Below are 24,949 nucleotides of genomic sequence, written 5' to 3' on the forward strand. Positions count from 1 at the left end.
AGAGGCAGGCACTTAGTCAAAACTCAAGCCAAGGTCACTGAATAAACAGGATTCAAGGATCTATCTCACCAGGTGAAACATAACAAGGGTAGCTTATTTTGAGTGGAATATCACTAAGGTTGCACAACATGATTCAGGTTCGTATACCCCTTTGTATATTTTTGGTAACTTGTGGTACATTGTTATTATTCTTAGCCCTTGACAGTCAGCTTAAAGGGAACCTTTCCCTACTGTGGCCAGAACCGAAAACATCAGTGCACATTCGCACAGCAATGGCGGCAAAATGAGCTGGAAAGGTGTGTGACGGTGCATTTGCTCTGATGTTTTTGGCCCTTACTGCAGTAGGACAGATCATAGTGCGCAGGAGCAAGCCAACATTTTCTTTGCGCAGGCATCACATTTTGCCCGGCTATGTGGATGACGCATGAGGCATCATCCAAGTCAAGAAAAGCAGGAGGACAGCGAGCAGCAGCCGGAAGGAGGGGTAGAGAGTCCAGATTGGACGCCTCTCATACCGGTCCGACAGGATTAACAGTGAGGAAGAACTTTAAAAAGCTTTTTGGGAGGTATACAGGGGAAATCAGGGAGTTATGTAACCATTTTTGGAATGCAGCACTGGCGCTGAATAAGGTGATAGTTTTAGTTTACATATATGACAAAACTGGTGACAGGTTCCCTTAGCTATGTGCACATGTAGGAAATGTGGTGCAGAATTTTCTGCACTAAATCTGCATCTGCAGATTTGATGCAGTTTCTGTGCAGTTTCTGTGCAGTACAATGTAAATCAATGTGAAAAAAAAGCTGTGCACATGGTGCAGAAAAATCTGCGCAGAAACGCGGTGGCTTCCTGAAAAGAGGAACAGAACGGCACTTGACACCTGAAAAAAATGTTACATTTAACATTTTTTGCTCCTGGCGGTCCGCCACAACACGGCGCAACCGTCACAAGACGGTTGCGACGTGTGTCAATACGTCGGTAATGTAACTCTATGGGGCAAAAACGCATCCTGCAAACAACTTTGCAGGATGCATTTTTTCCCCTAAACGACGCATTGCGACGTATTAAAAAAAACGCCAATGTGAAAGTAGCCTTAGTGACAGAGCCAATTTGGTACTTAATGACCGAGCCAATTTTTACAATTCTGACCACTGTCACTTTATGAGGTTATAACTCTGGAACGCTTTAACAGATCCCGCTTATTCAGAGACTGTTTTTTCGTGACATATTGTACTTCATGTTAGTGGTAACATTTCTTCGATATTACTTGCGATTATTTATGAAAAAAAAAAACGAAATATGGCGAAAATTTTTAAAATTTTGCAATTTTCAAACTTTGCATTTTTATGCCCTTAAATCAGAGAGATATGTCACACAAAAATAGTTAATAAATAACATTTCCCACATGTCTACTGTACATCAGCACAATTTTGGAAACAAAATTTTTTTTTGTTAGGGAGTTATAAGGGTTAAAAGTTGACCAGCAATTTCTGATTTTTACAACACCATTTTTTTTTAAGGGACCACATCACATTTGAAGTCATTTTGAGGGGTTTATATGATAGAAAATAACCAAGTGTGACACCATTCTAAAAACTGCACCCCTCAAGGTGCTCAAAACCACATTCAAGAAGTTTATTAACCCTTTACGTGCTTCACAGGAACTGAAACAAAGTGGAAGGAAAAAATAAACATTTAACTTTTTTTGCAAACATTTTACTTCAGCACCATTTTTTTATTTTCACAAGGGTAAAAACAGAAATTTAAACATAAATTTTGTTGTGCAATTTCTCCAGAATATGCCGATACCCCATATGTGGGGGTAAACCACTGTTTGGGCGCACCGCAGAGCTTGCAATAGAAGGAGCGCCGTTTGACTTTTTCAATGCAGAATTGGCTGGAATTGAGATCAGATGCCATGTCACGTTTAGAGAGCCTCTGATGTGCCTAAACAGTGGAAACTCTCCACAAGTGACACCATTTTGGAAACTAGACCCCTTAATAAACTTATCTAGATGTGTGGTGAGCACTTTGAACCCCCAAGTGCTTCACAGAAGTTTATAACGTAGAGCCGTGAAAATAAAAAAAAAAAATCGCATTTTTTTACACAAAAATGATCTTTTCGCCCACAAATTCTTATTTTCTCAAGGGTAACCAGGAGAAATTAGACCACAAAAGTTGTCGAGCAATTTCTCCTGAGTACGTTGATACCCCATATGTGGGGGTAAACCACTGTTTGGGTGCACCACAGAGCTTGGAAGGAAAGGAGTGCCGTTTGACATTTTCATTGTAGAATTGGCTGGAATTGAGATCGGACGCCATGTCGCGTTTGGAGAGCCCTTGATGTGCCTAAACAGTGGAAACCCCCCAATTCTAACTCCAAACCTAACCCTAACACACCCCTAACCCTAATCCCAACTCGATCCATAATCCTAATCACAACCCTAACGATAATCACAACCCTAACCCCAAAACAACCCTAATCCCAACCCTAACCATAACCCTAATCAAAACCCTAAATCCAACACACCCCTAATCCTAATCTCAACCCTAACCTCAAACCTAACCCTAATCCCAATACACCCCTAACCCTAATCCCAACCCTAACCCTAATCCCAAACCTAACCCTAATCCCAAACGTAACCCTAATACCAACCCTAATCCAAACTCTAACCCTAATCTCAACTCTAACCCTAACTTTAGCCCCAACTCTAACCCTAACTTTAGCCTCAACCCTAACCCTAGTCCTCACCCTAACCCTAGCACTAACTTTAGCCCCAACCCTAACCCTAGCCGTAACCCTAGCCCTAACCCTAACTTTAGCCCCAACCCTAGCCCTAACCCTAGCCCTAACCCTAACTTTAGCCCCAACCCTAACCCTAGCCCTAACCCTAACTGCCCTATTTCATCTAAAATATACTGGAAAAAGCTAGTTGGGACTATGCAACTCAGATAACTAGTCCGATGCAGGTTCTTGGTGGCTCTTAACCCCATCCCGATCCATTTTACTGACAGATCTCAACCTATGAGCATAATTTTTGATGGAGCAGGGCAGGGAGTAGCTGCTGGTGACTTGGCCATCAGACTGGTCATTCTACACATATAGTCCTTGGCATCGTAAAACGTAAGTCTTGTAGCTACTGTAATGAATAACAAATTGCAAATAAAGTTATTTACCAAAAATGCTGTTCTCAGACAGAAACATCAGTCCAAAATGCTGGCCGTCACTTTCTGTTCAGTGGTCATAGTCAAGTTTAATCCATCTCTACCAGCTGAGACTCCGAAACAGATTATTATCTTTATGTCAATATGCATAAAGCAATAACAGAGACATATCAGATTGCTGGCTTCCGACTGGCCAATTGGCTCTCAAGGAGTCAAAATACCTAATAGATGGTCAGGGAAAGGAAGATATGGCAGCTATTGTTAGGAAGTTTTTCTGTACAGCCTACTGAAATTGGGTGTGGATGAAAGGAGTACATCCAGACTTGATGCTTCTGACCAAAAATAACTGGAATTTAACCAGTTTTATTGCGGCACCCTGATGTGCGGCACCCTGACGTTTTATTGATGTTGATTTAATGTTCAGTTTACTAATGTTATTATCCTGTAATGTGATGCACTTGTTATGTATTGTGCGCTTAGGACTATAGGGGATTCGAATATAGGGGGCATCACAGAGATAGGATAGTATAGATACTGTAGAAGTGTTAGATACAGACAGCATAGGGGTTAAGCAGATGGGAGGAGTTACAGAGCAGGGAGGTATAGGGCAGGCACTTCCTGAGGCATAAACTTGGGCACCCTTGCCCAGGGCAGGGTGTGTGAGAAGTAGTGAGTAGACAGTTGCAGGCCGTGGGGATAAAGCTGCTATGACAGGAAGGGGCCCCTAGGCTGCAGAATAGTGCAGTCGGGCATCAGCTCAACAGGACCATCCCCAAGAAGGATTCGGGGGTCTAAGACTGGGGTGGGAGCAGCTGAGATGGCATTCCTGGCACCTTTCCCAATTGGAACCGGACGAGGGGCTGACAGGGAGCTGGTGACGTGGAAATCACAGATGGGACACGGACTGTCCAAAGAGGCTGCTCGGATGGCAAGGAAAAGGAAGGCACAGACAGAAGAGAGTTTGACTAGAAGTATGGTAGCGAATGCTGAGAAGAAAGAAAGAGAAATTACAGAAAGAATAGAGTCTGCCCAGAAGGCAGCGAAAGTGCAGGATATGTGGCTCACTGTGAATTGTGCTGCTCATGCAGGGCCGCCATCAGGGCATTACTGCCCTGACTATCGTATGGGGCCCGGTGGGCAGAGGGGGCCCGCATCGGGCCCCGTCTCATCTGCTCACTGGGCCCCTACCAGCTCTGCGGCAGTGTAACGCTATTGACATGTGGGCCCGCACTCGCACAACAATAGTTAACAGCCGCCACCAGCCAATCGGAGGCTGGCAGCTGACATATGCCGCAGTGCGCACGTCGCCGGCGTCTGACGTCATTGTCAGTCGTCGGCAAGTGCGCACTTCAGCTGCGTGGAGGGAGCTTCGTCGCTGGAGCGCGGCCAGGTAAGAAGAACTCGTTTTTTTTATGAGAGCGGCGATCTGGGAGGCCCGGGGAAGAATCCTGGAGACACTGGGGCAGAATGCTGGACACAGTGGGGGCAGAATGTTGGACACAGTGGGGGCAGAATGCTGGACACAGTGGGGGCAGAATGCTGGACACAGTGGGGCAAAATGCTGGACACAGTTTGGCAAAATGCCGGAAACAGTGGGTCAGAATGCCGGAAACAGTGGGGCAGAATGCCGGACACAGTGGAGCAGAATGCCGGACACAGTGGAGCAGAATGCCGGACACAGTGGAGCAGAATGCTGGACACAGTGGCGGCAGAATGCTGGACACAGTGGCGGCAGAATGCTGGAGACACTGTGGCAGAATGCTGGAGACACTGGGGGCAGAATGCTGGAGACACTGGGGGCAGAATGCTGGAGACACTGGGGGCAGAATGCTGGAGACACTGGGGGCAGAATGCTGGAGACACTGGGGGCAGAATGCTGGACATACTTGGGGCAGGACTGGAGACACTGGGGGCAGAATGCTGGAGACACTGGGGGCAGAATGCTGGAGACACTGGACCAGAATGCTGGAGACACTGGGGGCAGAATGCTGGAGACACTGGGGGCAGAATAAATACATACTACTAATAGAGTTATTAAACTCCACCTAGTCAAGAAGCGTTTTGAATTTAAAACAAATAACTTTATTAACATGTAAAAACCACATACACTTAAAAAATGCCTCACAGTCAAAGTTAGTGAAAACAAAACAGAGATCAGCTCACGAATCGGCAGAGCACATACATCTTATTGTATCGTACATATGTCATATGTTGCCTCAAAATTGGTATGGCCACACAATGTAAATAGATTTAAAATAACGGTACAGGTTACATAGATAGGGCACCGTCTGAGAGTGTCAAAAAGTGTCAAAGCACACTGTATACTCCTATCCCCTTACAAAAATGGAGAGATAAAATTACTCCCCCATTTCAAGGGCAATTGCCCAGTGTTAAATATGGCATGGATAGACCCTATATCCGTATGGAAACGCTAATCCAATCACCAGGGATAGCCCATATTACCTGCATGTATCACCCGGTACATCCCCAATATCAGTATAAGGAAAATACAGACCTGCCAAGAAAATCCCCAGACAATCCCCTATTGCACCTCCTGTACGGCCCACATATGAACACAGTCAAGAGATCAGAATCTGATCTCATGCATATTACCTCTCGGTTTTTGCCGCAGTCCTAGCCTCGTGGCACGCTGAACCTCCGTCAACCCCGACGCGCGTTTCGCATCTGCTTCCTCTTGGGGGCGTGTCACAGGTAAGGCGTCACAGAATCTTAAGCGCTAGGGCAGCCAATCAAATTTGCAGAAACCGGGCTTGCCCCAAATGAGTCCCTCCTCACAAAGCCCTCCACCAATCAAATGCTTTGTGTACGGCGTCTCCCGAAATACACCCAGTGCCACCTAGACATAACGGGGACTTAAACTCTCTGCGGTGGGTATAAATAACGCAGGCTTGTCACTCCTCCCCGAACCATGGGGAGCACAAAGACAGGCCAGCCGATGTAAATGCAGCCAACATAAACGCTGCAGCCCATGTATCTAGCCGTGATACCAGGAGACCGGGAAATCACGCACAGCCCAGTGAGGCACAGACGGAGCCACCCCTGCAGGTGGAGGCGCCGATCGTACCATCAACCTCTGCATGATCCCCAGCGCCCCAACCACTGGGCACCCGCATATTTCGTAGCAACCACCCAAACGCATAGCTCCCATACACACCAAATCCCAGTAGCACATCCTGGACACCGGTGCACAACCGGACCCTCCACATAGGGCAAATCACCTGTCATCCCCATAAACCTAATCTATAGCGTGATAATACCCAGGGAGAAAAAGGTGGGCGCTGTAGTTACAATTAACATGCACTTACCCCCCTGAAAACAGGCACACCATACCTCCCTATATGTCTATCACATGAATAATACTCGTCATGGGGGACCTCTTTAACATCCCTGTCAAAACCTCATACTGCCATAATGTATATATAAATGTTCATAAATACGAATAAAAAATTATGACCATATTTGATGGTAGGTGCCAAAAATCCGTGTCCATAGGTACGTACAATCCTCGGGAACTGGTCCATAACATAATAGAACTGGTAAACCCGTTAGTACTACTGATGAGATTCCGAGGATCCTCCCACAGGGTTTTGAATAGAAATACTCCCGGGTACCACCCTTACTGATAGGTGCTAGAGATTCAAATTTATAAACAGGTGCAAACCCCAGGTACTGGTCCATATCACGCAATAACTGGTAATCCCGTTAGGACCACTGATGGAATTCCGGGAATCCTCCCATAGAATAGTGGAAATCTTCCGGGTCACAACAGTATCCAAGATCAAATGGTGTACAGATTCTCAGGTACTGGTCCATATCACGCAATAACTGGTAATCCCATTAGGACCACTGATGAAATTCCAGGGATCCTCCCACAGAATTTGACGTGGAAATCTTCCGGGTCACAGCAGTGTCCAAGATCAAATGGTGTGCAGATTCTGTAAGTAAATAACTCAAATTAAAAACAGCCAAAGACAAAAAACCTAACCAAAGACACCTAAAAATAAACATACAAACAAATTAAAAGGACCGATCAGACCCAAAGTATATACAAAAAGACCAAAAATACTAATTACTCACAGAAAAGAACTAAAGCCTAAGTTTTCATTTAATCCCTGTGGAGCCAGGGTCCCCAGCCGGTAAATCCACCGGCTCTCCACCTGTGCCAGGGTTTTACTTAAATGGAGACACTGGGGGCAGAATGCTAGACACTGGGGTGGCAGAATCCTGGACACAGTGGAGCAGAATGCTGGACACACTGTGGCAGAATGCTGGAGACACTGGGGGCAGAATGCTGGAGACACTGGGGGCAGAATGCTGGACATACTTGGGGCAGGACTGGAGACACTGGGGGCAGAATGCTGGATACACTGGGGGCAGAATGCTGGAGACACTGGAGCAGAATGCTGGAGACACTGGGGGCAGAATGCTGGAGACACTGGGGGCAGAATGCTGGAGACACTGGGGGCAGAATGCTGGACACACTGGAGGCAGAATGCTGGACACACTAGAGGCAGAATGCTGGACACACTAGAGGCAGAATGCTGGACACACTGGGGGCAAGACTGGAGACACGGGGGGCAGAATGCTGGAGACACTGGGGACAAAATGCTGGAGACACTGGGACAGAATGCTGGAGACACTGGGACAGAATGCTGGAGACATAGGGGGCTGAATGGAGACACGGAGCAGAATGAAAGACATGGGGGCATGTTTGGAGACACTGGGGGCAGGATTGGAGACAGATCGTGCAGGATCATGGGGCAGGATGGATATGATGTAGACAGATGGGGCAGGATGGGGAGATCATATGGGGCAGAATGGATACTCATGAGGGCAGGATGCGGAAACATATGGCTGAAGCCAGGAATGAGACACACGGGGGCCAAGATGAGGAATATTACCATTAGGGTTAATTAAGGGATATTATTACTGCAGTGATGTTTTTGAGTATATCGTTTTAAATGGGGAGGCGGTCTTGTTGTTATGCAGAGCGACACTTTGTCGCCTTTTTTTCTTCATGTGGTGTAGTGTAGAAGTTGGGAAAAATGAAGTAATGTGTTCTGCAAGCGGAGCTCGAGATAACTGTTATTTCCTGCAGAGATGAGTCCTTGCTGGAAGAAGTGATGGCAGTCTGCGCTGGATGAAAAATGAAAAACAAAGATGAAGGACTTCACCTAGAGACGTCACTGGTGAGTCAGTGTGTTACCTGTACACTGACACTATACACTGTATACTATATACAAAGGTCCTATGTATAATGGCACCAGTAATCACTGTATTAACTGTACACGGACACTGCATACTAAGTACAGATCTCCTTTGTATAATGGCACTTATGGTGATAGTATTGTGGTTTTTTAAATTACTGATCAGTATTGTAGTATTCAGCCACTATGTGGTGGTAATATGTGGTCTGGACAATGTGTTGTGGTATTTGTCCCTTGTATGTGCTATTTGGTCACTTTGTGGTGGTATAATGTGGTCTGGTCATGGTGCGGTGGTATTTGTTCCTTTTATGTGATATTATTCAGTCACTGGTGGTAATATGTGGTCTTGACATGGTGTAGCGGTATTTGTTCCTTGTACGTGATATTATTGGTCATTTTAAAAATTGAAAAATAAATAAAAATATACCTAAATTGTATTGCATATTTTAACAAATATTTAATAGGTTACAGCAGAGTAGGGCCCGACCAAAAGTGTCTACTGTGTTATGGTGGCGGCTTAAAAAAATATTTTGGCCAAAACAAAAGCTTTCAGCTATATGTGTGATCTGGTGATGGGAACCGTTAATGTGTGATATGTGAGAAGTGGCGTTTTTCCAAGAAAGAACGGTGGGACTGTGGACAGTTCGAGGGGTGGAGTGTGGAGGCGGGGCTGGGGTGAAGCCTGGGTGGAGTCTCAAGGGGGCCCCGAAATTTCTAGTGGCAGCCCTGTGCTCATGTGATGAATATGCTGCTGTTCAGTAAAGTTAAGCTGCTGGAAAAAGACCTTGTCTCTGAAGTGATTTGTGGAGCTCATGGATGCTAAGCCGACATGACAGTAGCTGAGAAGAACCTGGCCGTGACTGTGTTTTGCAGCGAACACTGTACACACATCAAGAGAGACATTACATTTCATCTGTGGGGTGCCAGGGTGTGGGAGCCATACAGCAACTTGCCACGACTACCACTCTGGCCACCTTACATTTGGATCAACTTTCCTGCCCAGTTTATTCTAAAACTGTATCCAAGTGAATCTAAAGAAATTCATGCCGTTTTCAAGGTTAAAGGGTGATCATACTAAATATCGACTTACCGTAGATTCCTCTCTTGTTCCTACACTTTGCATTTTGACAGATGCTAAAAATAAACTGTTAACACTTCTATTTTTGAAATTATTCACACTTCACAGGTTTTTTCACACCAGCCTAAAAAAATGTTTGAATTGCACTATATAAATTGTAAGGGGTTGACTCATTCAGCTGCTTGCAAAGGTAAACACAGGAACACTTCTTAGGTAACTCACCTGCTGGTTTATTATGGAACAGCATAAACCATAGCAGGGTTCAGTAAAATAAATGTGGCCTTTCTGAATAAGAGCAAAACAAAAGATAAAGTATAGCAAAGTCCTTATCTCTGAGGGGTTCGCACACTCAGACCACCATGTGTCTTCAGCTCCTCCTGGAGCCACATCTGGAATCTCTCGTCTCCAAAAAGACAACACAGAGAAAAAAAAGGTGGCTGTACATTTAATCCCAGCCACACCCTTTAGGTGGAGATATGGTGGGTAGGCTGTTGTGAATTCTGTGGTCAAGCTTCCTCCCAGTGGCGTAGCTAGAGCTTTTGCCGCCCGGGGCCGATCCCGAGTTTGGCGCCTCCCCCCCCCCCCCCCCCCCGACTCAATACACACAAAGGTTACCAAAAATAGTCAGGACAAATCTGCGATAAATCTGCAGGGATAACCGCAGCGGGTTTGCCCTGCAGATTTATCAAATCCGCTGCAGGAGAACCCGCAGGACAGAACACAACGTGTGAATGTGGCTAAGGCTACTTTCACTCTGGCGTTTTTTTTAATACGTCGCAATGCGTTGTTTAGGGGAAAAAACGCATCCTGCAAAGTGGTTTGCAGGATGCGTTTTTGCCCCATAGAGTAACATTACCGACGCATTGCGACGTATTGGCACACGTCGCAACCGTCGTGCGACGGTTGTGCCGTGTTGTGGCGGACCGCCGGGAGCAAAAAACTTTAAATGTAACATTTTTTGCTGCCGACGGACCGCTTTTTCCGACCGTGCATGCATGGCCAGAACTCCGCCCCCACCTCCCCGCACCTTACAATGGGGCAGCGGATGCGCTGGAGAAATGCATCCGCTGCACCCGTTGTGCGGCGCATCAAACGCTAGCGTCGGAATCTCGGCCCGACGCAATGCGACGGGCCGAATCCGACGCTAGTGTGAAAGTAGCCTAACTGCCTTAGTGTTGCACTGGTCACAACAAAATACAGTACCATAAGGAAGTGGTACATAAACGGTAAACCCTAGATGCCTCTCAGTCTCTAAAGTCACAAACCAATATTGCATATAACATTCCACATAAACTGTGCTTAAATACCTGCTAGGAGTAGGGACTGCAGTCTGCAGTGCAGCATGTCTGTGAGTCTGTGAGAGTGAGTCTGCCTCTGATATGATCCGAGTCATCCGACCGATTCCGCTGTGATCCAGATTCATTTCTGACTCAGTCAGACTGTCAGACTGACTGTCTCTGCAGCTGCGCACTGCAGAGATCCCCGGCGGCGGGGCTTCCTGGAGGAGATCGAAAGTGAAAGTACGCCAGGTGGGTAATGCGAACAGGGCTTCAAGAAAATGGCTGCCGCGATCTCCATCTGCATCCCGCGGCCATTTTCCTGAAGCCCCGGGAAGTGCTACTACCATCTGCGCACGCGCGGGCGGCCTCCGTAAGATGGCCGCCGCTGCCACCCGGTCCCCAGCAGCAATAATGGTATAATAGTGCAGATAGCGCCGCCGCTCTCCTCTTCTTCTTCAGCCAGCGCCGGCCCACCCCCCGCATTGTGCCGCCCCCCGCTTTGTGCCGCCCGGGGCGGCCCGCCCCCCCCCCCCGCACCCCCCTTCCTACGCCACTGCTCCCTCCTGTGGTCATGAGTGGTACTTCGGCTGGTTCTGTCTATGAGCTTCCTCTGGTGGATGTGAGTGGGGCTGCGGCTTCTGAGTTTCCTTCCTCAGGTGACGAGGTTAAGTCGTTAGGTGCTGCTCTATTTAACTCCACCTAGTTCTTTGTTCCTGGCCTCCAGTCAATGTTCCAGTATTGGTCTTGCTCTCTCCTGGATCGTTCTTGTGGCCTGTCTGCCCTGCATAAGCTAAGTTTTGCTTGTGTTACTTTTGTTTGCTATGTTTGCTCTTAACCACTAGGTCCATTGTGGTTCTGAATCACCTGTTCACAACAGTACTGGAGGCCCAAAGTACTAATGCTTCTCAATAGAGGGAAAAGAGAAGTTCTGAGACCATTTTTTTTTCTCTGTACTGTGTTTTGTCTTTCTTTTCCCCTAGACATTTGGGTGGTTCAGGACACAGGTGTAGTGATGGACATTAAAGATCTGTCTTGTGTGGATCATCTCACTGCAAGAGTACAAAATATTCAAGACTTTGTGGTTCAGAATTCTATGTTAGAACCAAGAATTCCTATTCCTGATTTGTTTTCTGGAGATAGAGCTAAGTTTCTGAGCTTTAAGAATAATTGTAAACTGTTTCTGGGTTTGAAACCCCGCTCCTCTGGTGACCCAGTTCAACAAGTTAAGATCATTATTTCTTTATTACGTGGCGACCCTCAAGACTGGGCATTTTCCCTTGCGCCAGGAGATCCTGCATTATGTAATATTGATGCGTTTTTTCTGGCGCTTGGATTGCTGTATGATGAACCTAATTCAGTGGATCAGGCAGAGAAAAATTTGCTGGCTCTGTGTCAGGGTCAGGATGAGGTAGAGATATATTGTCAGAAGTTTAGGAAGTGGTGTGTGCTCACTCAATGGAATGAATGTGCGCTGGCAGCAATTTTCAGAAAAGGTCTCTCTGAAGCCCTTAAGGATGTCATGGTGGGATTTCCTATGCCTGCTGGTCTGAATGAGTCTATGTCTTTGGCCATTCAGATCGGTCGACGCTTGCGTGAGTGTAAAACTGTGCACCATTTGGCGGTATTATCTGAGCATGGACCTGAGCCTATGCAGTGCGATAGGACTTTGACAGGAGCTGAACGGCAAGAACACAGACGTCAGAATGGGCTGTGTTTTTACTGTGGTGATTCCACTCATGCTATCTCCGATTGTCCTAAGCGCACTAAGCGGTTCGCTAGGTCTGCCACCATTGGTACGGTACAGTCGAAATTTCTTTTGTCCGTTACTTTGATCTGCTCTTTGTCATCCTATTCTGTTATGGCATTTGTGGATTCAGGCGCTGCCCTGAATTTGATGGACTTGGAGTATGCTAGGCGCTGTGGGTTTTTCTTGGAGCCCTTGCAGTATCCTATTCCATTGAGAGGAATTGATGCTACACCTTTGGCCAAGAATAAGCCTCAGTACTGGACCCAGCTGACCATGTGCATGGCTCCTGCGCATCAGGAGGATATTCGCTTTTTGGTGTTGCATAATCTGCATGATGTGGTCGTGTTGGGGTTGCCATGGCTACAAGTCCATAACCCAGTATTGGATTGGAAATCAATGTCTGTGTCCAGCTGGGGTTGTCAGGGGGTACATGGTGATGTTCCATTTCTGTCTATTTCATCATCCACCCCTTCTGAGGTCCCAGAGTTCTTGTCGGATTACCGGGATGTATTTGATGAGCCCAAGTCCAGTGCCCAACCTCCGCATAGGGATTGTGATTGTGCTATCGATTTGATTCCTGGTAGTAAGTTTCCTAAAGGTCGACTGTTTAATTTGTCTGTGCCTGAGCACGCCGCTATGCGGAGTTACGTAAAGGAATCCTTGGAGAAGGGTCATATTCGCCCGTCGTCGTCGCCATTGGGAGCAGGGTTCTTTTTTGTGGCCAAGAAGGATGGTTCGCTGAGACCTTGTATTGATTACCGCCTTCTAAATAAAATCAAGGTCAAATTTCAGTACCCCTTGCCGCTGCTGTCTGATTTGTTTGCTCGGATTAAGGGGGCTAGTTGGTTCACCAAGATAGATCTTCGTGGTGCGTATAATCTTGTGCGTATTAAACAGGGCGATGAATGGAAAACAGCATTTAATACGCCCGAGGGCCATTTTGAGTACCTGGTTATGCCATTCGGGCTTTCTAATGCTCCATCAGTGTTTCAGTCCTTTATGCATGACATCTTCCGAGAGTACCTGGATAAATTCCTGATTGTATACTTGGATGATATTTTGGTCTTCTCGGATGATTGGGAGTCTCACGTGAAGCAGGTCAGAATGGTGTTCCAGGTCCTGCGTGCGAATTCTTTGTTTGTGAAGGGGTCAAAGTGTCTCTTTGGTGTTCAGAAGGTATCATTTTTGGGTTTCATTTTTTCCCCTTCTACTATCGAGATGGACCCTGTTAAAGTTCAGGCCATTTATGATTGGACTCAGCCGACATCTCTGAAGAGTCTGCAAAATATCCTGGGCTTTACTAATTTTTATCGTCGCTTCATCAATAATTTTTCTAGTATTGCTAAACCGTTGACTGATTTGACCAAGAAGGGTGCTGATGTGGTCAATTGGTCTTCTGCTGCTGTGGAAGCTTTTCAAGAGTTAAAGCGTCATTTTTCTTCTGCCCCTGTGTTGTGCCAACCAGATGTTTCGCTCCCGTTCCAGGTCGAGGTTGATGCTTCTGAGATTGGAGCAGGGGCTGTTTTGTCGCAAAGAAGTTCTGATGGCTCGGTGATGAAACCATGCGCCTTCTTTTCCAGGAAGTTTTCGCCTGCTGAGCATAATTATGATGTTGGCAATCGAGAGTTGCTGGCCATGAAGTGGGCATTCGAGGAGTGGCGTCATTGGCTTGAGGGAGCTAAGCATCGCGTGGTGGTCTTGACTGATCACAAGAACTTGACTTATCTCGAGTCTGCCAAACGGTTGAATCCTAGACAGGCTCGTTGGTCGCTGTTTTTCTCCCGTTTTGACTTTGTGGTTTCGTACCTTCCGGGCTCTAAAAATGTGAAGGCGGATGCCCTGTCTAGGAGTTTTGTGCCCAACTCTCCGGATTTGTCTGAGCCGGCGGGTATTCTCAAAGAGGGGGTAATTTTGTCTGCCATCTCCCCTGATTTGCGGCGGGTGCTGCAAAAATTTCAGGCTAATAGACCTGACCGTTGCCCAGCGGAGAAACTGTTTGTCCCTGATAAATGGACGAGTAGAGTTATCTCTGAGGTTCATTGTTCGGTGTTGGCTGGTCATCCTGGAATCTTTGGTACCAGAGATTTGGTGGCTAGATTCTTTTGGTGGCCGTCTCTGTCACGGGATGTGCGTTCGTTTGTGCAGTCCTGTGGGATTTGTGCTCGGGCTAAGCCCTGCTGTTCTCGTGCCAGTGGGTTGCTTTTGCCCTTGCCAGTCCCGAAGAGGCCATGGACACATATCTCTATGGATTTTATTTCGGATCTCCCCGTCTCTCAAAAAATGTCGGTCATTTGGGTTGTTTGTGATCGCTTCTCTAAGATGGTCCATTTGGTACCCTTGTCTAAATTGCCTTCCTCCTCTGATTTGGTGCCATTGTTCTTCCAGCATGTGGTTCGTTTACATGGCATTCCGGAGAACATCGTTTCTGACAGAGGTTCCCAGTTTGTTTCGAGGTTTTGGCGAGCCTTTTGTGCTAGGATCGGCATTGATTTGTCTTTTTCCTCGGCTTTCCATCCTCAGACAAATGGCCAGACTGAACGAACCAATCAGACCTTGGAAACATATCTGAGATGTTTTGTTTCTGCCTATCAGGATGATTGGGTGTCCTTTTTGCCTTTGGCTGAGTTCGCCCTTAATAATCGGGCCAGCTCGGCTACTTTGGTTTCGCCGTTTTTCTGCAATTCTGGTTTCCATCCTCGTTTCTCTTCAGGGCAGGTTGAGTCTTCTGACTGTCCTGGTGTGGATACTGTGGTGGATAGGTTGCAGCAGATTTGGACTCATGTGGTGGACAATTTGACATTGTCTCAGGAGAAGGCTCAACGTTTCGCTAACTGCAGGTGCTGTGTGGGTCCCCGACTTCGTGTTGGGGATTTGGTTTGGTTGTCATCTCGTTATATTCCTATGAAAGTTTCCTCTCCTAAGTTTAAGCCTCGTTTCATTGGTCCGTATAGGATTTCTGAGGTTCTTAATCCTGTGTCTTTTCGTTTTACCCTTCCAGCTTCTTTTTCCATCCATAACGTATTCCATAGGTCATTGTTGCGGAGATACGTGGCACCTGTGGTTCCATCCGTTGATCCTCCTGCCCCAGTTTTGGTTGAGGGGGAGTTGGAGTATATAGTGGAGAAGATTTTGGATTCTCGTATTTCGAGACGGAAACTCCAGTACCTGGTTAAGTGGAAGGGTTATGGTCAGGAAGATAATTCCTGGGTCTTTGCCTCTGATGTTCATGCTGCCGATCTGGTTCGTGCCTTTCATATGGCTCATCCTGGTCGGCCTGGGGGCTCTGGTGAGGGTTCGGTGACCCCTCCTCAAGGGGGGGTACTGTTGTGAATTCTGTGGTCAAGCTCCCTCCTGTGGTCATGAGTGGTACTTCGGCTGGTTCTGTCTCTGAGCTTCCTCTGGTGGATGTGAGTGGGGCTGCGGCTTCTGAGTTTCCTTCCTCAGGTGACGAGGTTAAGTCGTTAGGTGCTGCTCTATTTAACTCCACCTAGTTCTTTGTTCCTGGCCTCCAGTCAATGTTCCAGTATTGGCCTTGCTCTCTCCTGGATCGTTCTTGTGGCCTGTCTGCCCTGCATAAGCTAAGTTTTGCTTGTGTTACTTTTGTTTGCTATATTTTCTGTCCAGCTTGCTATATTGGTTTTTCTTGCTTGCTGGAAGCTCTGAGACGCAGAGGGAGCACCTCCGTACCGTTAGTCGGTGTGGAGGGTCTTTTTGCCCCCTCTGCGTGGTTGTTTGTAGGTTTTTGTGCTGACCGCAAAGCTATCTTTCCTATCCTCGGTCTATTCAGTGAGTCGGGCCTCACTTTGCTAAAATCTATTTCATCTCTGTGTTTGTATTTTCATCTTAACTCACAGTCATTATATGTGGGGGGCTGCCTTTTCCTTTGGGAAATTTCTCTGAGGCAAGGTAGGCTTATTTTTCTATCTTCAGGGCTAGCTAGTTTCTCAGGCTGTGCCGAGTTGCATAGGGAGCGTTAGGCGCAATCCACGGCTACCTCTAGTGTGGTATGATAGGATTAGGGATTGCGGTCAGCAGAGTTCCCACGTCTCAGAGCTCGTCCTATGTTAGTAACTATCAGGTCACTTTGTGTGCTCTTAACCACTAGGTCCATTGTGGTTCTGAATCACCTGTTCACAACAGTAGGCATCCCACCCATCTCTGACCTACTCTCCTACAAACATGTCCCTTATCATGGCTGATTAACTCCTTCAGCACATAACATACTGGAGAGAAACTTGTGGGTTTCTAGATCACGGGTTTCTAGATCACGGAAGAAAGCAATCTCCGTGATACATATCTCCCTTCACACACAGTGTCAGTGACCTTGTCACATATTCCCCCCTCTGACCAAAGCCAGGTTTTGGCACCTTCAGACACCAAACAGGGGATTCGGGAGAAAGCATCTGCAACCATGTAACTTTCCTGGCCTATGCTGGAAACTGAAATCTTGAATGGCTAAGAACCACCTAATCACCTGGGCATTGTTAGCCTTTTTTCTCTTAACTATCTCAGAGGAACATGGTCTGACAGTTTGAACTTTCGGCCTAGTAGGTAATATTTCAGTGTATCCGCGGCCCACTTTATGGCTAAGTACTCCTTCTCAACAATCACATAGTTTTTCTCGCAGGAAGAGAGTTTCCGGCTCAAATACAGGATGGGATGCTCTTCTTCATTTATTTCATAAGACAGCACAGCTCCCAACCTGACTTCTGAAGCATCCATCTGGACCACAAATTCTTTTCTATAGTCCGGTGTGACCAGAAGCGGATGCTTGCACAGAGCCCGCTTAAGCTACTGAAATGCCACCTCAGTGTCAGTAGTATATTTCACCATTGTCGATTTAATGCCCTTAAGAAGATCCATTAATGGTGCAGCAATTATAGCGAAATTTGGGATAAATGCTGGTAATACCCCACAATTCCAAGAAACACTTCTTACTACACTTCTGAATTGCCTCGATCTTGTTTAACTGTGGCTTGATTTCACCTCTCCCGATGATGTAGCCAAAGTACTTGGCCTCTTCCTTCCCTATGGCACACTTTTTTGGATTTATGGTGAACGCAGTCTTTCTTAACGCATCCAGGATCGCCTGTACTTTTGGTTGATGACTACTGCAGTCAGGGCTGATGGGCATTCTGGTGTACTGGAAACACCCATCAGGCATTGAAAAGGCCGTCTTCTCTTTGGCACTCTGGGACATGGGATTCTGCCAGTAGTCCTTTGTCAGGTCGAGGGTTGAAAGGTACCCCGCGGAGTCAAGTCTCTCATTGAGTTCTTCCACAAGGGACATCGTATATGCATCAAAACTGGACACCTCGTTCAGCCTGCGGTAATCATTACAAAACCACTGCTTACCATCGGGCTTCGGCACGAGGACGATGGGACCCTACCATCTACTTTTTGACTCCTTTCTCACATTGAGGTGAGTTGCCTGTCAGGGCCGTGGGATACTCGGTACCGGGTACTTAAAGGGGATGTGACAGTGGCTGCAACCAGGTCCGTGGCCCTGGGCACCCAAGTAAAAGGGAAGGTCCTTAAATGGGTTTGGAATTAAGTTTTTGTTCGTGACGCCACCTGTGGTATTCGGTCAGTGGGGACCGACGCTGCTTAACGGGGTTCTCTGGGGTGATGTTATGGCAGCTAAGATGGTATAGCTTCCCACAGGTGAAGTTGAGTCCCCAGGGCTCCCGGTGTGTAGGTGAAGATGGTGAGTGGTGCGGTAAGAAACGGAGGACACAGGTTTGCAATCTCTTTACCTGGTTTACTGAACACTTCAGGTATTCGCAGTACAGGGCACCAGATCACAGCTACAGGCAGGGTCCGGCCGGCTTGGAAGCAAGATCAGAGTCCCCTTTACCAGGTGGAGATGAAAGCCTTCCTACCAGCGCTTTTGTGTAGTCCCTTGCTGCCTGTGGCTTCTATCAAGGTCCTCACAGTTCTCTCTGTCCTCCATAACGGTGGGACACTAACCCGTATGACAGGTGGTTCAAGCCTTTTTACAGGGTCTCTATCACGACTCGGGCTCCATGCGCCACTGTGTCTCCTGGGTATTAGGGTGGACTGGTTACGTGTAGTCCAGCTGTCCTACCAGTTTCTGCTGTGCCTCCTAGAATCCGATACAGCCTCAATCTTCCAGCTACCGGAATCTGCAGAGAGATAGATCAGTCACAGCTATCCTCCCCGGGTCTCACTCTCCTGTGCTCCGCTCTTCTGCACGCTCTCTACAATCTGTTCTTCCTTCTGTATTCTCTCAATCCTGGAGCTGCAGCACCTCTGGCTGCATGGCCCCTCACACGTCTTTCTGCCTCAGACTGTTCCAGTCTGCTGTCTGGCACCAACTAACTCCTCTGTCATGATCCCAATGGCAGGGGATCACAAAAGGACAAGCACAAAAAACAAAACAAGCTCTAGGGTGATGGAAACTGAGCTGACCGCGATCCTGAACCTAAACACACAACTAGCTGTAGCCGGGGAACGTGCCTACGATGATTCCTAGACGTCTCGCGCCAGCCGAAGGACTAACTTCCCCTATTAGAAGAAACACAGACCTCTCTTGCCTCCAGAGAAATACCCCACAGAAATAGCAGCCCTCCACATGTAATGACGGTGAAATGAGAGGAAAGCACATACGTAGTTATGAAAACAGATTCAGCAAAATGAGGCCCGCTAAAGCTAGATAGCAGAGGATACAAAAGTGAACTGCGTGGTCAGCGAAAAACCCTACAAAAAACCATCCTGAAATTACTTGAACTCATGTGCCAACTCATGGAACATGAGGAGTAATATCAGCCCACTAGAGCAACCAGCAAAAAGGAATCACATATCTGCAAGCTGGACCAAGACAAAAATTAAGCAAAACGTGGAACAGGAAAATCAAAAACTTAGCTTGTCCTGAAGAATACAGAAGCGGGAAGCAGAGGTAACAAGACACACTGATTACATTGATAGCCGGCGAGGAAATGACAAGAAAGCCAGGTTAAATAGGAAACTCCCATATCCTGATAGAACAGGTGGACACCAGAGACCGCAGAGAACACAAGTCACCCAGTACCATCTGTAACCACCAGAGGGAGCCCAAAAACAGAATCCACAACACTCCTCCCCTTGAGGAGGGGTCACCGAACCCTCACGAGAACCACCAGGGCGACCAGGATGAGCCCTATGAAATGCACGGACCAAATCAGCAGCATGAACATCAGAGGCAACCACCCAAGAATTATCCTCCTGACCATAACCCTTCCACTTGACCAAATATTGGAGTTTCCGTCTGGAAACACGAGAATCCAAGATCTTCTCCACAACATACTCCAATTCTCCCTCCACCAGCACCGGAGCAGGAGGCTCAAGCGAAGGAACAACAGGTACCTCATACCTCCGCAACAACGACCGATGGAACACATTATGAATAGCAAACGATGCCGGGAGATCCAAACGAAACGACACAGGCTTAAGAATTTCCAAGATCCTATAGGGACCGATGAACCGAGGCTTGAACTTAGGAGAAGAGACCTTCATAGGAACAAAACGAGAAGACAACCACACCAAGTCCCCAACACGAAGTCGAGGACCCACGCGGCGACGGCGATTAGCAAACTGCTGAGCCCTCTCCTGGGACAACTTCAAATTGTCCACCACATGACTCCAAATCTGATGCAACCTATCCACCACCATGTCCACTCCAGGACAATCAGAAGGCTCCACCTGACCAGAGGAAAAACGAGGATGAAACCCCGAATTACAAAAGAAAGGAGAAACCAAGGTAGCAGAACTAGCCCGATTATTAAGGGCAAATTCGGCAAGCGGCAAAAAGGTAACCCAGTCATCTTGATCAGCAGAAACAAAACACCTTAAATAAGTTTCCAAAGTCTGATTAGTTCGTTCCGTCTGGCCATTCGTCTGAGGATGGAATGCAGACGAAAAGGACAAATCAATGCCCATCTGAGCACAGAACGTCCGCCAAAATCTAGACACAAACTGGGATCCCCTGTCAGAAACGATGTTCTCCGGAATCCCATGCAAACGAACCACATTCTGAAAAAACAGAGGGACCAACTCAGAGGAGGAAGGTAACTTAGGCAAGGGTACCAGATGAACCATCTTAGAAAAGCGGTCACACACAACCCAGATGACGGACATTTTTTGAGAGACAGGGAGATCCGAAATAAAGTCCATGGAAATGTGCGTCCAAGGCCTCTTCGGGATAGGCAAAGGTGACAACAATCCACTGGCCCGAGAACAGCAAGGCTTAGCCCGAGCGCAAACTTCACAAGACTGCACAAAAGAACGCACATCCCTCGACAAGGAAGGCCACCAAAAAGACCTGGCCACCAAGTCTCTAGTACCAAATATTCCAGGATGACCTGCCAACGCAGAAGAATGGACCTCGGAGATGACTCTACTGGTCCAATTATCCGGAACAAACAGTCTTTCAAGCAGACAACGATCAGGTTTATCCGCCTGAAACTCCTGCAAAGCACGTCGCAAGTCTGGGGAGACAGCCGACAAAATCACCCCATCCCTAAGGATACCAGTGGGCTCAGAATTTCCAGGGGAGTCAGGCACAAAACTCCTAGAAAGAGCATCCGCCTTCACATTCTTTGAACCTGGCAGGTATGAAACCACAAAATCGAAACGGGAGAAAAACAGTGACCAACGAGCCTGTCTAGGATTCAGACGCTTGGCAGACTCAAGGTAAATCAGATTTTTGTGATCAGTCAAGACCACCACACGATGTCTAGCACCCTCAAGCCAATGACGCCACTCCTCAAATGCCCACTTCATGGCCAAAAGCTCCCGATTACCAACATCATAATTCCGCTCAGTGGGCGAAAACTTTCTAGAAAAGAACGCACATGGCTTCATCACTGAGCAATCGGAGCTTCTCTGTGACAAAACCGCCCCCGCTCCAATCTCGGAAGCATCAACCTCAACCTGAAAAGGAAGCGAAACATCTGGCTGACGCAACACAGGAGCAGAAGAAAACCGGCGCTTAAGTTCCTGAAAGGCCTCCACCGCCGCAGGAGACCAATCAGCAACATCAGCACCCTTCTTAGTCAAATCCGTCAAAGGCTTAACAACACTAGAAAAATTAGTTATGAAACGACGATAAAAATTAGCAAAGCCCAAGAACTTCTGTAGACTCTTAAGAGATGTAGGCTGCGTCCAGTCACAAATAGCCTGAACCTTGACGGGATCCATCTCAATAGTAGAAGGGGAAAAATATACCCCAAAAAAGAAATCTTCTGGACTCCAAAGAGACACTTTGAACCTTTTACAAACAAAGAATTGGCCCGCAGGACCTGAAACACCTTCCTGACCTGCTGAACATGGGACTCCCAGTCATCAGAAAAAAACAAAACATCATCCAAATACACAATCATAAATTTATCCAGATATTCACGGAAAATATCGTGCATAAAGGACTGGAAGACAGAAGGAGCATTAGAAAGTCCAAAAGGCATCACCAAATACTCAAAATGGCCCTCAGGTGTATTAAATGCGGTTTTCCACTCATCACCCTGCTTTATCCGCACAAGATTATACGCACCCCGAAGATCAATCTTAGTGAACCATTTAGCCCCCTTAATGCGAGCGAACAAATCAGTCAACAATGGCAAAGGATACTGATATTTGACTGTAATCTTATTCAAAAGACGGTAATCTATACAAGGCCTCAAGGAACCATCTTTTTTGGCCACAAAAAAAAAACCTGCTCCCAAAGGGGACGAAGATGGACGGATATGTCCCTTTTCCAAGGACTCCTTAACATAATCCCGCATAGCAGTATGCTCTGGCACTGACAGATTGAACAAACGACCTTTAGGAAATTTACTGCCAGGAATCAAATCTATAGCACAATCGCAATCCCTGTGAGGAGGAAGCGAATTGAGCTTAGGCTCCTCAAAAACATCCCGATAATCAGACAAAAATACAGGAACCTCAGAAGGAGTAGATGAAGCGATAGAAATCGGAGGTGCATCATCATGAACCCCCTGACATCCCCAGCTTAACACAGACATCGTTTTCCAGTCCAAGACTGGGTTATGAGTTTGTAACCATGGCAGACCAAGCACTAAGACATCATGTAAATTATACAGTACCAGGAAGCGAATCACCTCCTGATGAACGGGAGTCATACGCATGGTCACTTGTGTCCAGTACTGAGGTTTATTCATAGCCAAAGGTGTAGAGTCAATTCCTTTCAAAGGAATAGGGACTTCCAGAGGCTCCAGACTAAACCCACAGCGGTTGGCAAATGACCAATCCATAAGACTCAGGGCAGCGCCTGAATCCACATAGGCATCGACGGAAATGGCTGATAATGAACAAATCAGAGTCACAGACAGAATAAACTTAGACTGTAAAGTACTAATGGCAACAGACTTATCAACCTTTTTTGTGTGTTTAGAGCATGCTGATATAACATGAGCTGAATCACCACAATAAAAACACAACCCATTTTTTCGCCTCTAGTTTTGCCGTTCACTTCTGGACTGAATTCTATCACATTGCATTGTCTCAGGTGCCTGTTCAGAAGACACCGCCAAATGGTGCACAGGTTTGCGCTCCCGTAAACACCGATCAATCTGAATAGCCATAGTCATAGACTCATTCAGACCTGTAGGCGCAGGGAACCCCACCATAACATCTTTAATGGCCTCAGAAAGGCCATCTCTGAATCTTGCAGCCAGGGCGCACTCATTCCACTGAGTAAGCACCGACCATTTCCGACAATATATTTCTGCTTCATCTTGCCCCTGAGAGAGAGCCAATAAAGCTTTTTCAGCCTGAATCTCTAGGTTAGGTTCCTCATAGAGCAAACCCAATGCCAGAAAAAACGCATCCACATTGAGCAACGCAGGATCCCCTGGTGCCAATGCAAATGCCCAATTCTGAGGGTCACCCCGCAGGAAAGATATAACAATCTTGACTTGCTGAGCAGGGTCTCCAGAGGAGCGAGATTTCAAAGAAAGAAACAACTTGCAATTGTTCCTAAAATTCAGAAAACTAGATCTATCTCCAGAAAAAAACTCTGGGATAGGAATTCTAGGTTCAGACATAGGAGCATGTACAACAAAATCTTGTATATTTTGAACCTTAGCAGCAAGATCATTCAGGCTGGAAGCCAAACTCTGGACGTCCATGATAAACAGCTGAGGTCAGAGCCATTCAAGGATTAAGAGGAGGTAAGACGCAGCCAGGCTGCAATTAAGGCTAGGCAGCAAACTCTGAGGGGAAAAAAAAAAAAAAAAAAAAAAACTTCCTCAGACTACTTTTCCTCCTACTTCAGCCAATACGATTACCACTTTTTGGCCGGCTATACTGTCATGATCCCAATGGCAGGGGATCACAAAAGGACAAGCACAAAAAACAAAACAAGCTCTAGGGTGATGGAAACTGAGCTGACCGCGATCCTGAACCTAAACACACAACTAGCTGTAGCCGGGGAACATGCCTACGATGATTCCTAGACGTCTCGCGCCAGCCGAAGGACTAACTTCCCCTATTAGAAGAAACACAGACCTCTCTTGCCTCCAGAGAAACACCCCACAGAAATAGCACCCCCCACATGTAATGACGGTGAAATGAGAGGAAAGCACATACGTAGTTATGAAAACAGATTCAGCAAAATGAGGCCCGCTAAAGCTAGATAGCAGAGGATACAAAAGTGAACTGCGCGGTCAGCGAAAAACCCTACAAAAAACCATCCTGAAATTACTTGAACTCATGTGCCAACTCATGGAACATGAGGAGTAATATCAGCCCACTAGAGCAACCAGCAAAAAGGAATCACATATCTGCAAGCTGGACTAAGACAAAAATTAAGCAAAACGTGGAACAGGAAAATCAAAAACTTAGCTTGTCCTGAAGAATACAGAAGCGGGAAGCAGAGGTAACAAGACACACTGATTACATTGATAGCTGGCGAGGAAATGACAAGAAAGCCAGGTTAAATAGGAAACTCCCATATCCTGATAGAACAGGTGGACACCAGAGACCGCAGAGAACACAAGTCACCCAGTACCATCTGTAACCACCAGAGGGAGCCCAAAAACAGAATCCACAACACTCCTCCTCTAGACCAGGATGAATATATCAGGGAAGTTACCCTTAAACCAGGTTTAGAGCTCCCCATTCTGGCCTGGAGTGTGAACATGTTGCATGATTGTGTTTACCTGATAGAAGAGATCTTCCCCTGCTTCCAAGCATGACATCATTCTCCCCATGAGGAAAGCAATGCCACTGTAACTACCAGGACCCTGGGGTGTTACACTCCTCACCCGTTACATCCAGTACTCCCGGTGTGGGAAAAGAAAACAACAGTTACAGGTTAATAAAGACATACAAATCATTTTGGGAAATACATTTCAACCGGTTATGAAAACTTTTGCTTCCCCTTATGGGAGTTAATTAATCTTTAAATATTGCAAACTTTATTACAAGGTATAAATA

Source organism: Ranitomeya imitator, chromosome 1, assembly GCF_032444005.1.
Source record: "Ranitomeya imitator isolate aRanImi1 chromosome 1, aRanImi1.pri, whole genome shotgun sequence".
Classification (NCBI taxonomy): Eukaryota; Metazoa; Chordata; class Amphibia; order Anura; family Dendrobatidae; genus Ranitomeya; species Ranitomeya imitator.